Source organism: Orcinus orca, chromosome 17 (genome assembly GCF_937001465.1).
Source record: "Orcinus orca chromosome 17, mOrcOrc1.1, whole genome shotgun sequence".
Lineage (NCBI taxonomy): Eukaryota > Metazoa > Chordata > Mammalia > Artiodactyla > Delphinidae > Orcinus > Orcinus orca.
The window spans coordinates 56,071,876-56,088,006 of record NC_064575.1 but is presented as its reverse complement, the minus strand read 5'-3'; the positions used below and the strand labels follow the sequence as shown (position 1 = coordinate 56,088,006).

Here is a 16,131-nt window from a genome sequence, read left to right as displayed (position 1 = left end):
TCATGTATAACACAATAATAGTAAATTTCTAAAACACTAGAAAACAAGATCATGTAAAACAAGAAAACGTCCTGGGGATTAAATTATTCTAAAGTCTTAGCATTGTTTGTCAGAAGAATATAGATGTTGTTTAATGATAGACTTTGTTGTTGTTGAAGTATCAAGATAAACATGTAAAGGAAACCACCAAAAAATAGAAATAAAAATAGATATCTTCCAAGTTAGTAAAGAAAAAAGATAAATTTTTTAAAAGTTGACAAAAAATGTTTGTAAAAAGAGGGTAAAAAAGAATGAAAGAATGTATAATATACAAAATTGTATGGTAGAAATAAATAGAAGGAGATCATAATCACAATGAACGCAAACAGAAGAAATATCCAGTTAATGGACAAAGACTCTGAGTTTAAGTTTTTAAAAAATCTGCCTCTATAGTACATTGAGGAGGCACACCTAAAATTAAAAAAATTAAAGGTAAAGGAATAATTAAAATTAAAAATGTCTGCTCTGCAAAAGATAATGTCAAAGGAATGAAAACACAAGCCACAGACTGGGAGAAAATATTTGCAAAAGATATAACTGATGAAGAACTGTAATCCAAAATATAGAATTTCTTCAAATTCAACAAGAAAGGAAACCACCTGATCAAAAAAACAGTCCAAAGGCCTTAAAAGTAACTTCAACAAAGAAGATATACAGATGGCAAATAAGCACATGAAAAGATGCTCCACATCCTACGTCATCAGGCAAGTGCAAATTAAAATAATGAGATGCCACTACATACCCAGTAGAATGGACAAAATCTAGCACACTAACAACACCAGTTGTTGGCAAAAATAGGGAGAGTTAGGAACGCTCGTGGCTAGTGGGAACATAAAGGGTGCAGCCACTTTGGAAGACACTGCGGCAGTTTCTTATAAAACTAAACGTATTCTTCCCACTGGAGAGCAATCACTCCTTGGTATTCACTCAAAGGAGGTGAAAATTTATGTCCACACAAAAATCTGTACACGAATGTTGTCTTAGTCTGTCTGAGCTGCTATAACAAAAATACCATAGCCTGGGTGGCTCATAAACAACAAACATGTATTTTTCACAGATATGGAAGACAGGAAGTCCAAGATCAAGGCACTAGAAGATTTGGTGTCTGGTGAGGGCCCACTTCCTCACTGATAGCATCTTCTCATTGTAACCACACATGGCAGAAGGAGCGAGCCAGCTCTCTGGGGTCTCTTTTATAGTGGTATGAATCCCAACCATGAAAGCTCTGTCTTCAGGACCTAACCACATCTCAAAGGCCCCACCTCCTAGTACCATCACCTTGGGGGTTACCATTTCAAACAATGAATTTTGGAGGACACAAACATTCAATCTATAGTGAATGTTTATAGCAACGTTATTTATAATTGTCAAAACCTGACAGCAACCAAGATGTTCCTCAGTATGTGCATGGATAAATCAATATTGATACATCTAGAGAATGGGATATTATTCAGCACTGAAAAGAAATGCATGGTCAAGTCAAGAAAAGAAAAAGACTTGGAGGAAATGTAAATGCATATTACTAAGTGAAAGAAGTCAGTCTGAAGAGACTACTGTATGATTCCAACTGTATAGTATTCTACAAAAGGCAAAGCTATGGAGACAGTAAAGAGGTCAGTGGTTACCAGGGGTTAGTAGGGAGGATGAATGAAGAGACAGAGCACAGAGGATTTTCAGGACAATGAAACTACTCTGTATGATACTATAATGGGGAATATATGCCATTATAAAATTGTCCAAACTCATAAAATGTACACCAAGTGTAAACCTAATGTAAACCATGAATTCTGGGGGATAATGATTTGTCAATGAATGTTTAAGAATTATAACAGACGTACCACTCTAGTGGGGGATGCTGATAATGGGAGAGGCTATGCATATGTGGAGGTAGAAGGTCTATGAGAAATCACTGTACTTTCTGCTCAATTTTGCTGTGAACCGAAAACTGCTCTAAAAAATAAAGTCTATTTTAAAAACAGGTAAAGGAATAGAGAAAGATACTCATCACAGAAAAATGCACAGTAAATAGAGTTATGGCAAAAAAGTCATTATTAAGGATAAAGAGAGTAATAAAATAATTATTGAAGTAATACTTCATGAAGAAATAAAAATTGACTTGTCTGCACTTACTAGCACAGCCTCAAAACAGACAAAGCAAAAAGTTAGTGAATTAGAAAAGTTGACAAATCCATGTCAACTTCACGGGAAGTGCAAATATACTTCTTGCCGTAACTGGGAAATCAAGCAGAAAAAACATAAGAGAATCCAAACAACCAAACGAAGATGCTTGATCTAATAGGACCTGCACCTGCTCAGAGAGGACAGATTATTCCAGAGCATATATGTAATACTGACTGCTCATCCACTCAACCACAGACTATTAACCCTGACGCCAGATCCAGATTGGGATTTTTCCCCCATCATTTGCACTAATAAATTGTTGTTGTTGACACTGTTTTACACTGAAGGTAGTTTACGCTTTTGTAACTGCACTCAAAATTGATGCTCTACTCTACCCTAAATAGATTTGAGCCCAGTAGAGGGCCTGCTATGTGGTTCTTATCTGAGCATCAGCTAGATTGCCTACTTACCTACTTAAGATACATTCTAATTATATGGATGCCATTCTCTCAGCAGATTCATTACTGGTTGCTATGGACTGAACTGTGTCTTTCCAAAATTCATGTTTAAGTCTTAACTCCAAATGTGACAGTATTTGGATACAGTGCCTTTATGGAAGCCATTAATATTAGATGAGGTCATAAGGGTTGGGCTCTGACCCAGTAAGATGTGTCCTTATAAGAACAGGCTGAGACACCAGAGCTCCCTCTCTCTCCACTCACACTGAGAAAAGGCCATGTAAGCACACAAGGAGAAGGTGGCCGTCTGTACGCCAGGAGAGTCCTCACCAGAACTTGACCATTTCCAGCCTGCAGAATGGCGAGAAAATGAATTTCTGTTGTTTAAGTCACCCAGTCTATGATATTTTGTTATGGCAGACTGAGTAGACTAATATATTGGTAAAACAAACAATGAAAATTAAAGGAAGAGGTATAGCCCAAGTGTTTAAAACTATTCTTACACTAAAAATGTGATGTAACACATTCTCCCAGCCCATACCAAACCACTCTTACTCTGACTTTGCTTCCACTTATTTTCTGAACTGTATTTTTGGGAAAGTAATCCCATAGTGTCATCCTCTATTAATTCAGAGAGCACGTATTGCCTGCAGTTATTACATATGAAACTATTTCTTCGCCCCGCAAAGCAATCTTTTCAACTTTGTAGAGTATAACTTTTTTTTTGCATTAATTTTACATTCGAATCTATTAGATTCCATTGTAGGAGCTCAATAAATACTTGATTGAAGAGGAAAATAAAGTCTAGTTGATATTAAGAGTTCAAATTAAAAAAAAGAATAGAAATTGTATTGTACATAACTTACTTTCTGGCTGGTAACACATTATCTGTAATCTACAGTGATCTTGGTGCAATACCTGAGATTGTTTAGATAGGGTTATATTAGTAGGTACAGAGTTGCGTAGTATAATTGCCATGTAAGTGGAAGATACATGCATAAATGTAGGCAGAGGAAAATGAAACGATGCTGAAAGGAAGAAAGAAGTGGCAAATTAGGTAAGGTATCAGTGCTCCCTGGGTAAATATTGCTCTTTTCTTTCAAACACATGCAGTTCAGGGAGCTAGGCGTAAGATATACGGTTGCACCTTGCTCCCCTGCAAACCATGAAACAGAATTTAAAATTTACCTTAGTCAAATGAAGTTATGAGCTGCTACCTAGGAGAAAAGCCACCGACAAGAAAACAATGTACTGCCATAATCATCCACTCTCAAAAGATTACACGGTAGTAACTGAGCTTGCAGCTTGTGCTGACCTACCCACTATTTGATGCTCAATGGAGAGTTCAAGCAACTCCAACATGGCAGTAACTTGACTTATGCGATGTAATAAAAGAAGCTTTGAAACACAATGAGAATTAAATAATCACAATATCTGACACATAGAAAAATGTACAGGACTGACAACGTACTAGCTTATCATTCCAAAAAAATCCCACCAAGCATGCAGTCATGATTTTTGTAAACATGTTTCGCTACATATCTTCAGGTTATAGAAAGGCAATGTTGTAGATTCTCTCAGACAAATAAGTTTCTAAAGGCTTTTATTTCCGGAAGTGTGAAACATTCTTTTAACAATGGAGCCAATGAACTACAAAAAAAGAAATGCAACAAGTTCTTCCAACAATTTCCTCTTTGCTTATAATGACTGATTCTAAATCACGGTGCTTCAAGGATGCTAGCAGTAACTGTTTCACTGGTGCCACAGGCCTGAACTAAGTTGCACTTATCTTAAAACAAATTATAGACATTACCATATTATTTAAATGGTTTAGAAGAGATAACACATTTTTGGCCATTACTTTCTATGTACAAGGCACAGAATTGGGATTCCAGAGGGAATAACATCTACATTTTTTTCCATTAAAATTATATATATTTTCCCATTTAGGTTGTTACAGAATATTGAGTAGAGTTCCCTGTGCTATACAGTAAGTCCTTGTTGGTTATCTACAATATATTCAATATAGTAGTGTGTATATGTCAATCCCAACTCCCAATTTATCCCTCCTCCCCACCTTTCCCCTTTAGTAACCATAAGTTTGTTTTCTAAGTCTGTGACTCTGTTTCTGTTTTGTAAATAAATAAATTTGTATCATTTTTTAATGAGAAAGAATTTGAAAAATAATAGGTACATGTATATGTATAACTGAGTCACTTTGCTGTACACCTGAAACTAACACAACATTGTTAATCAACTGTATTCCAATATAAAATAAAAATTAAAAGAAAAGAATGGATAAACAACAAGGTCCTACTGCATAGCACAGGGAACAATATTCAATATCCTGTGATAAACCATAATGGAAAAGTATATGAAAAAGTATGTGTGTGTATATATATATACAGACACATACACATATATATAACTGATTCAGTTACATATATATACACACACACACATATATATAACTGATTCACTTTGCTGTACAGCAGAAATTAACACATTGTAAATCAACCGTATTTCAATAAAATAAATTTTTTTAAATTATATATACTTTGACCATCATTTTATACCACGTCTTGAATTCTTTTATATATTTATTTTTGAATTAAGCTATTATCACTTTTCTCTCTCTAGACATATTTGTCGGACAATCTTGGAGTGTCTGATTTTGCTTTAATCAGGAGAGCATGGCTCACTCCAGAACCCTGCTCTCCTTTGTGCAAGTGAGGACCATGGGCTCAGGGCTCCCAAACTAATAGCCGATGGGACACGAGAACATTGAAATAGCTTCCAGCTTTGCTCCAGTGTCCCACTCTGGCTCTCTGTCTCACCCTGGATCCTACTAGCCTTTGCCCTATTAGATGATGTAAGTGGACCATCCCTGCTGCTTGGTGCGGCAGCTTCCAAGCTCCATGTGTCCATCTAGAGTTTGGTCTGTGTGGTAGGCAGAATCCCAAGATCCTCGGCCCCTGGTTACACACATCTTTTCCCAGTTATTCAGTCACCATTAATCTAGGTGCTGCTGTACAGGCATTTTGCCAATTACAGGCATTACCACATTATTTAAGCAGTTTAGAAGAAAGAACACATTTGGGGCCATTTTTGGCCTTCTATGTATAAGGCACAGAATTGGGAATCCAGAGGGAGTAACATCTACATTTTTTAAAACATACCTGCCTTCAACGATTTTATAGTCTCAAAAAACCAAGACCTATTGGGAAAAATTAATACAACAACTTTTAAAAAATATAAATACCTATTTTCCCCAGTTTTAAAAGACAGTAAAAAGTAAATAATACAAAATGAAACACTTGTCTGTTTTTTGTCTGTTCTCACAATGACACTAGCTTCCACATATCAATTTGAATTTTATCTTCAATCCGAGTATCTTAAAATTGAGTCAATGTTAAATTAGCCCTAGAGTAAGAAATAAAATAAGAAACCTCGCCATTATTTTCATGTCAGCAAAGAACATGATACAAAATTTTATGGTCTCTGAGAAAAACACTAAAATGGGAAAGTTATACTTTCTGTCAAAAAGATTTCCACAGTTTTCTAAAATATATATTGCAGGATTATGAAGATCAACCAAAAAAGGATGCATACATTATCTTCGGGTCCCTTTTTGTTCTCAGTAAAATGTTTTAGGCATCAAAACTGAGGATGAACTCTAGTTGGGTTTCAGGAAAACCTCAGTCAAAGGGAAGAGGAGGAAAATTAAACGACCTGATCGGGAATTTGAAGAAGGCCATGTCTTTTTAGGTAGTGCCTCTCACACACAAGCAGGTGGTCAGCAGAATCACCTGAGCCAATATAGGGAGGAGGCGATTATTAAAAATATAGATTCCCAGGCCCTCTTCTACATCATAGAAGACCCAATATCCACAGGGAGGAGGCTTGGGCATCTAGTTATCAGTATCTCTTAGGTGTCATCCAATGCTAAGGTTCTTTATTTATCTCAAATCTTATGAAAGCATAACTTGTCTGTTTCATCAAGAAGCATCAAACTACAAGAGGAGTGTCAAAATCCTGTTTCCAACTTACCCAGGTCATTCCCATTAGGAATCAGGATCATTAGAGGTGGATGTTTTAGCTATCCTGGCTCTGGCATCTATAGGTATGGGTAGAGTGTGATCAGGTCATGGGTAGAGTATAGGACAGTAGGTTCTCTTGACACATTCCATTCTTATAAATGAATCTGGATAGGTAGAAACTCACATTTTAAAAACATCTGCATAGTATTTTTACAGTACCATTTACATAGACCATTCGGCATAAATTATCATTCAATCTTCACATCAGCTTTAACAGATATTTGATGTTATAAATGAGGAAACATTACACCAGAGAAGCGAAAGCACTTATCCAACACCACACTGCTAGGCAGCAGAGAAACTGAGTGCTGACACTTGAACTGAGGTGTGCTAACTTCAATTCCCATGTTCAACAGCATTTAAATGGAAGATGTCTAATTAGGACATGATGTATTAGAGTTATGTCGAATGACTCATTGTTGCTTTGCAAATTTGTATCAGAGTTCCATGTTCTAATTCTTGAAAGAATTCATTTCCTCTGGAGCCAAAATTAAACAATTCTTATCACTGAGGTAAGTGCATTGCGCATTAAGGAAAGAAATGATGAATATAACCCCTATTCCTGTATGGTCTAGAAAAACTTGAAGAGTAGTGGTGTATTGGAAAGGCTTTACAGTAAGTTGAAGACCCAATTTTTAGCCCAGATCTGCCAGTAACTAGTTATATAACCTTGAGAAAGGCATGTAAATTATTGGGACCTAAGTTTCCACTTTGGTAGAAGAGGGGAGCCATTACCTAATATAAACACATAAGCATTGCTATGTTATGATTTTCAAGATCATCACTAATAGCCATGTCATAGGAGAAAGTTTCAGAAAATCCTTGGGTATTCTTCTTTAAAAGAATTTTACTTCTCCCACTCACACGATACTATTTAATTTGGTAATTGTATGGTGAGTTACAATTCTTTGATTCTCTGCCCATAGGACAGTTATGAGAAAGAAATCAGCTGATTGAATTACTTCACTTTGTTTCACTATTAAATGCAAGTTAACCAGTTCTGCAAATTCTTGAAAAATATACCAAAAATCCACTACCAGCTGAACATATACCGTGTCAAAGAACATTTTTATCACTGCCACTGAATTATGTTTTTATTACAAATAAAATTTTTTGATTTTTCCACGTAGAGTAAAAATATAGCTGCAGAGCTGTAAGAATAAATAAAAACCACATGGAAATTTTGCACATATTTGCACAGTGTTTGGTTTTTAACTTACTTCTGGAATATTTCAGGACTGAATGCAAAAATGCCTGGTGCCGGGAGGGAAGCTCACACTTGAAAGCTGTAGTGTTAGTAATGACGGTCTCCCTGAACTCCCAAAGTCTCCCTGACTCCACTCTCACCTCCCCCCCTCACTCTTCATCCAAATCCCTGTTTGAGCATGCTCATTTTAAAAGGCATATTTTTTAAATTAATTTTTATTGGAGTATAGTTGATTTACAATGTTGTGTTAGTTTCAGGTGTACAGCAAAGTGAATCAGCTATACGTATACATATATCCATCCTTTTAGATTTTTTTTTCCATATAAGTCATTACAGTGTATTGAGTAGAGTTCCCTGCGCTATACAGCAGGTTCTTATTAGTTTTTATACATAGTAGTGTGTATATGTCAATCCCAATCTCCCAATTTATCCTTCCCCCTTTTCCTACTTGTTAACTAACCATAAGTTTGTTTTCTACATCAGGGATTCTATTTCTGTTTTGTAAATAAGTTCATTTGTACCTTTTTTTTAGATTCCACATATAAGCAATATCATATGATATTTGTCTTTCTCTGTCTTACTTCACTCAGTATGACAATCTCTAGGTCCATCCATGTTGCTGCAAATTTTTAATGCATAAAAAGCAAAAAGTTAAGTTCTGCATTGACTCAATAAATATTGGTCAATTGCCTATTATGGGTCAAACCCTACCCTAATCACTAGTGATAATATGGGAAGCAAGGCAGACAAGGGTCCCATCCCACAGAGTCTCCAGTCAGTTAGGGGAAGAGAGAAAATGGCCCAAAACACTAACTTAAAGAACAAAGAACGGTAAGTGCTATCAGAGAGGGCATCCTCTAGAGGGGTATGGGAGAGTGACGGGGAGGAAATCAAATGGCTCTGAGGAGAACTATTTTAAGAGCAAGTCATATTTGTCCTGCAAAGAGTCCACATGGCATTATCCAGAATAAATATTTGACAAATGCTTCTGACTCTTAGACACACATCGAAATCTTGTCAAGAGGTTTCAAAAAACACCAAAATCCTCAAAGCTATTTTATGAAATTCTGACTCTATAGGTCTGGCTATCTGTTTTATAAACAGATTTACAATGCATATCTCATTTTCGGCACCACTTTTTTTTTTTTTCAAATTTGATTGAAACTGTAAACTCATAGAACACAAAGTTCAATGGAAGGATAAATTTGGAGTTTGGGATTAACATATACACACTATTACATATAAAATAGATAACCAACAAGAACCTACTGTAAAGCACAGGGAACTCTACTCAATATTTTGTAACAACCTGTAAGGAAAAAGAATTTGAAAAAGAATATATATATCTGAATCACTTGTGCTGCACACCTGAAACTAACACAAGATTGTAAATCAACTATACGTCAGTTTTAAAAAGGTGAATGTTTATTACACGTGAATTCTATCTCAAAAAAGTTGTCATTACCAAAAAAAAAAAAAAGAAACCTCAAGAAACATGAAGAAAACTACAAGGTGCATCATACCCTAATTGTTCAAAATCAGTGATAAAGAGAAATTATTGAAAGCAGCCAGAGAAAAAGCCAAGTTATATACAAAAGAATAAAGATAAGGGTGACAACAGTTTTCTTATTGGAAACAATTCAAGTGAGAATATAGTGAGCACCACTTTCTTAATTTGTCCATTCAAGGCTCAGTGTTGGAAACTCCTGATTTTTAAAATGAACTGCAAAATTAAATATGGAAATTGAAATATGCAAGGTAACAGACATTTCTCTAAATCAATAAGCAAAATTGGTTAAAAAAAAAAATTCTGCTGTTAAGGTTAACAGTTGCTGAAGAATTTTCTTTCACGGCTTATTTGTGTGGAAAACTATTCACTGATGACTTACAGATATAACGTTAAAAATGTTTCTCAGATTCACACTTAAATTTTTAACTATATATCTCCAAAATCATCTTAAATCCAGGCCAGTTTCTTCCTCAGCTTAAATCTTTCGGCACTTGCAAATTTCCCTTGGCTATAGCATTGTGACTAGCACTTAATATTTTCTAAGCAAAACACAAGCACTAAGCAGTTCAAATACTTGATCTCTACTAACAGTCAAAGGTTTATGTTAAATTTGTACCTTCAAGCTCTTTAAAAGTGATGGTGTTTATTTATTATGTGCACAGAGCACCAAGCAAAAGCACCCAAGTGTTTAATTTCCAGGTCCATTCTAACTTCACTAATCATTGGTTGAGAATCATAACAATGAGAAGCAGAAAGGTTCTTTACAAGAGGTTAGGGATTTCCTTCGGAAAGGTTGCCTCTTGGTTATAAAATTAGAGAGAGGGAAGAATTAAAATGATCACACTTAAAAATGACTTAGTAGAAGTGACAGGGTTTTTTTTAACCTAAATATTTTTTAAGTACCAAATTTGTCACTCTTGGAAGTTATATGTTACTAACTGTAAAATCACTTTATTGCAGCAGTAAAAGAAATGAAGTACTTTTAGCCAATGTTTTTCAGTAAATCAGGAACTTTCTATTAAATCCACATTTTATTTGCTTATATGGATGTTCTTTTATTTTGGCTGAATTGGTACAGACTACTGAATCATGGAATGAAGTGTTTCTGAGAAGCCTCACAAGCTCAGGAGTGGGTTTACCCTGAGGGCAATAGGCCTGGCAAGCTGTGGAAAGAGAGAAAAGAAAGAAAAGAAAAGAAAAGAAAAGAAAAAAGAAAGGAAAGGAAAGGAAAAGAAAGAAAAAGGGAGAGAGGAAAGAACGAAAGAGGGAGGGAGGGAGAAAGAAAGAGAGACAGAAAGAAAGAAAGAAAGAAAGAAAGAAAGAAAGAAAGAAAGAAAGAAAGAAAGAAAGAAAAAGAAAGAAAGAAAGAAAGAATAAGAAAGAAAGAGGGAGAGGGAGGGAGGCAGGGAGAGAGAAAGAAAGAAAGAAGGAAGGAACGAAGGAACGAGGGAAAGAAAAGAAAAAGAAAGAAAGAAAGAAAGAAAGAGAAAAGAAAAAAGCTAAATTGAATTGCTTGAATTGAGAAAAGAGGTATTCATCTAGGATGAATGTTTTTAAAGCCACACTCCCCCACATGATCATCTTTAACTCAACTAATCATAAATTTTAATTGCCTTGATTTTAAATATTCACCTATTAGGTTTGCACATTATTTATGTAATTGCATATTAACTAATAGTTAATAGTTAATGATTTACTAAAAATTAGATTATAAGAAGATAAATTATGTAAATTTCCCATAGAATTCTTACTAGTTACTTTTTAATATTTAAGAGGTTATGAGGTTTCTGCTGGTTGATTCTTGGTCTTTTTTTTTTTAACCTATCAATGACATTATGAAGAGATGCAAAAAGAAAGGGAAAACTGAATAAAAGGAGGAAACTCACAAATCTTCTAATCTTGTTTCCCATTAGCATCTTAAAATGTCTATACTGTTTTCAGTGGTGGTTGATATTAAGTTACTTAGTTCACAGTGGATTTACATTCTTCCTCACCATTTTCAACATGAGTATTTGATTAGTTGTTGCTGAGTGCTTGACTGAAAACGAAGACTGTCAACATCATAACTTTGTGTCAACTTAAAGCAAAGTAACTCAGGATATATGTCTGCTGTACAACATTTTCTCCTGGCAGATGGATTTTAGACACAAAAAACAAAGAATCAAAGAGACAGAAACAAGGCTGAAACTGAAAATTAGAAACAAAAATCTTAAATTTTATACAGGAACATATCCAGTAGTCAAGAACCCAGCTTAGTCACGTTGTTAATGGACTACCAAGTATATCATCATAATCTAATACAAATCAATTATAACTAAACCGCCACAGTAAAACTGCCATATGGCCGGGTAGCCTGTTTAAGGCAGCAGAGCCCTGTAAGTGCTCTGGAACTTTTCCAATCTAAGCTGCAAAACCAAGGAATAAAGTCGATTAGATTCTCTCCTTAATATTAAAAGCTAGTGTATTTGCTTGCACATGTGTGTGAATGTGTGCACATGTGTATGTGTGTATCTATAAACACATCTGTATCTGTCATATACCAACACATTTGCATATGTATTCATAGATAATAAATGTATTAATACAAAGTAATTTTTCTAAGTTTGAGGGCTTATATTTCTGAAGGCTTTAGAAGTGAGGGAGAAATGTGTCCTTTAATTCTGTTACCCTATAGGCCTTCCACCTAGACATAAAAAATTGTTACATAGCATTCCTAAGTGGACTTTAGCCTTGTCATTAGCTGTGTTCAAACTGTGGCATAGTTGATTCTTTTCTTTTCTCCTTAACCCACTAAAATTGATGTATCTCAAATCACTATCTACTGAGACTCTACTGTGTTTGAGACACTGTGCTGGGTTCTACTGGGGATATAAAGAGGTAGTCAGCTAGTTAGGGAGATAAGATAGAAACATGTAAAATGTTCAAAACAAGAGTTAAACATCATTTTGCAAGAATAAGAGATAAAACTCCACAAAACGGTGTTTGATGCATTACTAAATATATTGTATGAACTACTGTTGCCACAGGGGTCCCCCAGGAGAGTGAAAGATCATAGAAGACCCTGAGTTAGATCTTGCAAGATGGGTCAATTTAGGGTAGGAGAGGAAAGGCATATTCCAGGTGAGTGAAATGCAAAATACAAGAAGTGTTTAGAAGTCAGATGTCAGGTGTTTTTCATATTTAAGTTGTTCTCCAGTTATAGAGATTAAGTTGCATTAACTCTAATTATTAATGATTCAATGACATGGATTCTGTGATGTTGGTTGAAAATAAAATGTTTACTAAGTAAAGCATCTGGGATATTTACTTGGACGAAGCAATGAATTTATAATTTAGTGATTTCAGACTACCTAGTAGCTTTCGTGTTTTAACTTGTTAGTTCCAAGCAAATATTGAAAGATTATATATATCTGCTTATGTTTAAAACTCTATAATAAATATTGGACTGATTCTCTGAAGGCATATTGGCATACTAAGATCACTTTTTTCTCATACATTTCACCAAAGTAAATGAAAGGCCGTTAAAGCTCATTGGCTTCCAATTTATTCTGCAGGTGCCTATACAGGTTCTCAAAGATCACTGTGCATAAAAAAATGATGGATTTTATGATTCGGTTTATCTGTGGCGGCGTTCAAGTAGTCCATTGACCACATTTTGTGAAATACTGGCCTAGAAAATTGGCGTCTTCAGTAATAATCCAAATGATTCCATGAGAAGGTCAAATCCTGGCAGTTTAATCTAAATTATTTTTTATGATAAAGAGACTATGCAGGTGCATTCGAATTTAGTAATAGTTCTGACAGAGTTATAATTAAGCAGAGCTTCTGCTCTTGTCAGAACTGAAATCCCAAGCAATAAATGGAGACTAGCTGATAGGGAAGAACTTAAAAAGAGGCCTCCATAAGCAAGTTTCTATTTGGAAATACTGGAAAGGGTTCTGCATCCAGTCCGGCCCCTATTCCTCACCCTCATCCTGATTCTCTGGGAGAAACATGAGAGAGCTTAGCCAGCCACAACCCATGTTCTGACACTCAGACTTGACAACCCATTAACTGAGTAAGCCAGCCACTCCATGTCCAAAAAGATTCTGCCCAAACGTGATACCACTTTAGACTGGAAGAGACAGATTAACTTCTTCTCGGTGCTCCCTTGGGATTTTGATTATACTCCTGAAACAGTGCCAAACATACACCCAAATCAGATATGTTTCTGCTTCTCTTCCATCCAGACAGTGAGCAACTTATGCTAAAAATGGCTTATCTTCCTCTTTTTTGTGGTCCCAGGCCTAGTAAGCACTCAGTCAATGTATACAAATCATGTACACACAAAATCATCACTCTTCCCAATTCTGTCTTAAGCTGGTATTGAGCATATTCAGTTTGCCAACGAAAATATTTTCAGAGATGGAACCCAGTAAACAAGAGAATGTGCTTAACCCACTGGAGAAAATCACAAGCAGAATGAAACTGACGGATCTAGAAAAGTTCAAGGGATGATCAGAAACTGTTTCTAATGAGCAAGAAAAAAAAACAATCTGGGAGAAAGATGTTAGGTGTAGAAAAATGTGACCAAACAAACAAAAGCCACATCTCATAGAGCAGAAGTAATAAACACTTTTTTAATGTGAGCCATTATTTTAGAGGAAATATTAATAATAATAAGGGAATTTAAAATAATTTTAGTTTAGCATTTTTTAAAAAAGAATGTAAAATACTAAACATGCAATGTGTTAAATTTAAGAACAGGGAACACAATCAATATAAGTAATTCATAGTAATCAAAGTATATATTTAAAACTTTACAGTTAAATAAGTAAAAATAGTGGAAAACTAGCTTCTACTTCTAGTTTGTTTACCACAGCTCGGTACTATTCTCTGTGCTTTACATGTATTATACAAGTCATTTAATACTCTCAGTAACTCTAAGAGGTAGACATATTTTTGGTCCATTCTACTGAAAAAGATACTGAGGCAAAGAAAAGTGAATTCACTTGTCAAAAGTCACCCAGCTAGAAGAGCAGAAGTCAAGATGTGAAGTAGGTAGTCTACCTAGCTCCCGAGTCTGTGTTCTTAAGTCCTGTGCTATTCCACTTCTCTCAGAGAAGAAAGAAATAGAAGGAAGAGGAGGAAGGGGGAGGCAGCAGAGAAGGGGGAAAAAAAAGGAAATTGAAAAAAAGAGAAAATAAAAACTTTTAAAGTTCTTTGATATATTGCAAGCTTCTTGAGGATAGCCATTATATTTGACATCTTTGATACTCGGGGCCCCTAGCGTGGTGCCTTACCCATCATTATAATAACAAGAGCTAATATTAATTAAGTACTTCCTTGGTAGTAATGGAAATATTTATAATGAAAAGCATAATTATAATAGTTAAATGTCTTTGAGCATTTATTCTGTACCTGGCACCTTGCTAAGCACTTTATATGAATGAATTCATTTAATCCTCAGATGAGCTAGGTGGCTTTGTGACATTGAGCAAATTATGAAAACATATAAACCCATAGATAAAACATGGGGTTCACAGGATCTACCCCACCATGCTTTATGAGTCTAAGTAAGTTAATATAGGTGAAGTGTTTACAACTGGAATGTAGCAAGTTCAAAACAAAATTTAGCTGTTCTTATTTATCATTGATACAACTGATATTATTCCTGTTTTACAGATGAAGAAACTGAGGCACGGATTAAGGGATTTGCTCAAGTTCTCAGAGCATGGATGTGAAAAAGCCAATATCTGAAGTCAGGTAGTCTGACTTCAGAATCCTCCACACTCTACGTGCTCAAGAAATATTTGTTGGCTGCATGTACACATGAATGAATACATGAGTTGGGGAGATATGGCAGGTAGAAAAGAAACAAGCTAGGTAGAAATTGAAGACCAAAGGAAAATGGGATACTTGGTGATAAAAGAAATAAAAAAAAAAACGAGCAGGGAACTGAGAGATAGAAAGGGGAAGGATAAGAAAGGGTAAGGAGATGGGAAACAAGAAAAGAAGTTCATTACAGGAAATCCTCACATAATAGTGAGGTCATTTTCTTTTAATCACAAGCAGCAATTAATTTAAAAGTGAGCACTCTGAAATATGAGAAATCACACTGAGAAAATTAAAAGCAGCATTAAAGCAGACTCACCTTGAAGTTGGCAAAACTTATTATATAACTGGGCAAAGATAATAGAAAAAAATATGTGGTGACATGGCTCCCTGATCAAAGTGGATGTAGTACCTCTAAGCTACAATTTCTTCATTTCTGTGCTCAGAGGAAGCTTCCTCCCACATCACTTTTCCCCGCCATGGAACAAGTGAGAGTTTTGAATTTTGAAAGGTCTTTAAGAAGGAATCCCTCACATAAAAAATTACTACTCTGTATTCAGCAAAGTAGTTAAGAGGAAAGTAGAGGGGAAAGAGGATGAATGGTTCTAAGACTGAAGAGTTTTAGAACAACTACCATGGGGGTTTACACACAAGGTTTTCTGGAAATAAATACAATAACCAGTAATGAATTTGCAATAATGCTAATAAAGTTATACAATTTTCTTAGGTCCTTAGATGTTGAGAGGATTGTCTGAGATGTTGGTTATTAAGTGTCTGGCACAGCTTCTCATATATAATAAATGCTCACTTAATACACCGAAGCTGGTTTTTTTCCCCAGTGATATAAGTAGCATGAATAGAGAATGCCTATTCTCCACCCTC

At 35.3% G+C, this 16,131-nt stretch overlaps 1 protein-coding gene across 1 annotated transcript in view; it reads right to left on the bottom strand.

Annotated features, from left to right (window-relative positions):
- Positions 1–16,131, bottom strand: part of ZFPM2 (zinc finger protein, FOG family member 2) — a 464,257-nt gene that overhangs the window by 297,808 nt on the left and 150,318 nt on the right. The window lies entirely within an intron of this gene.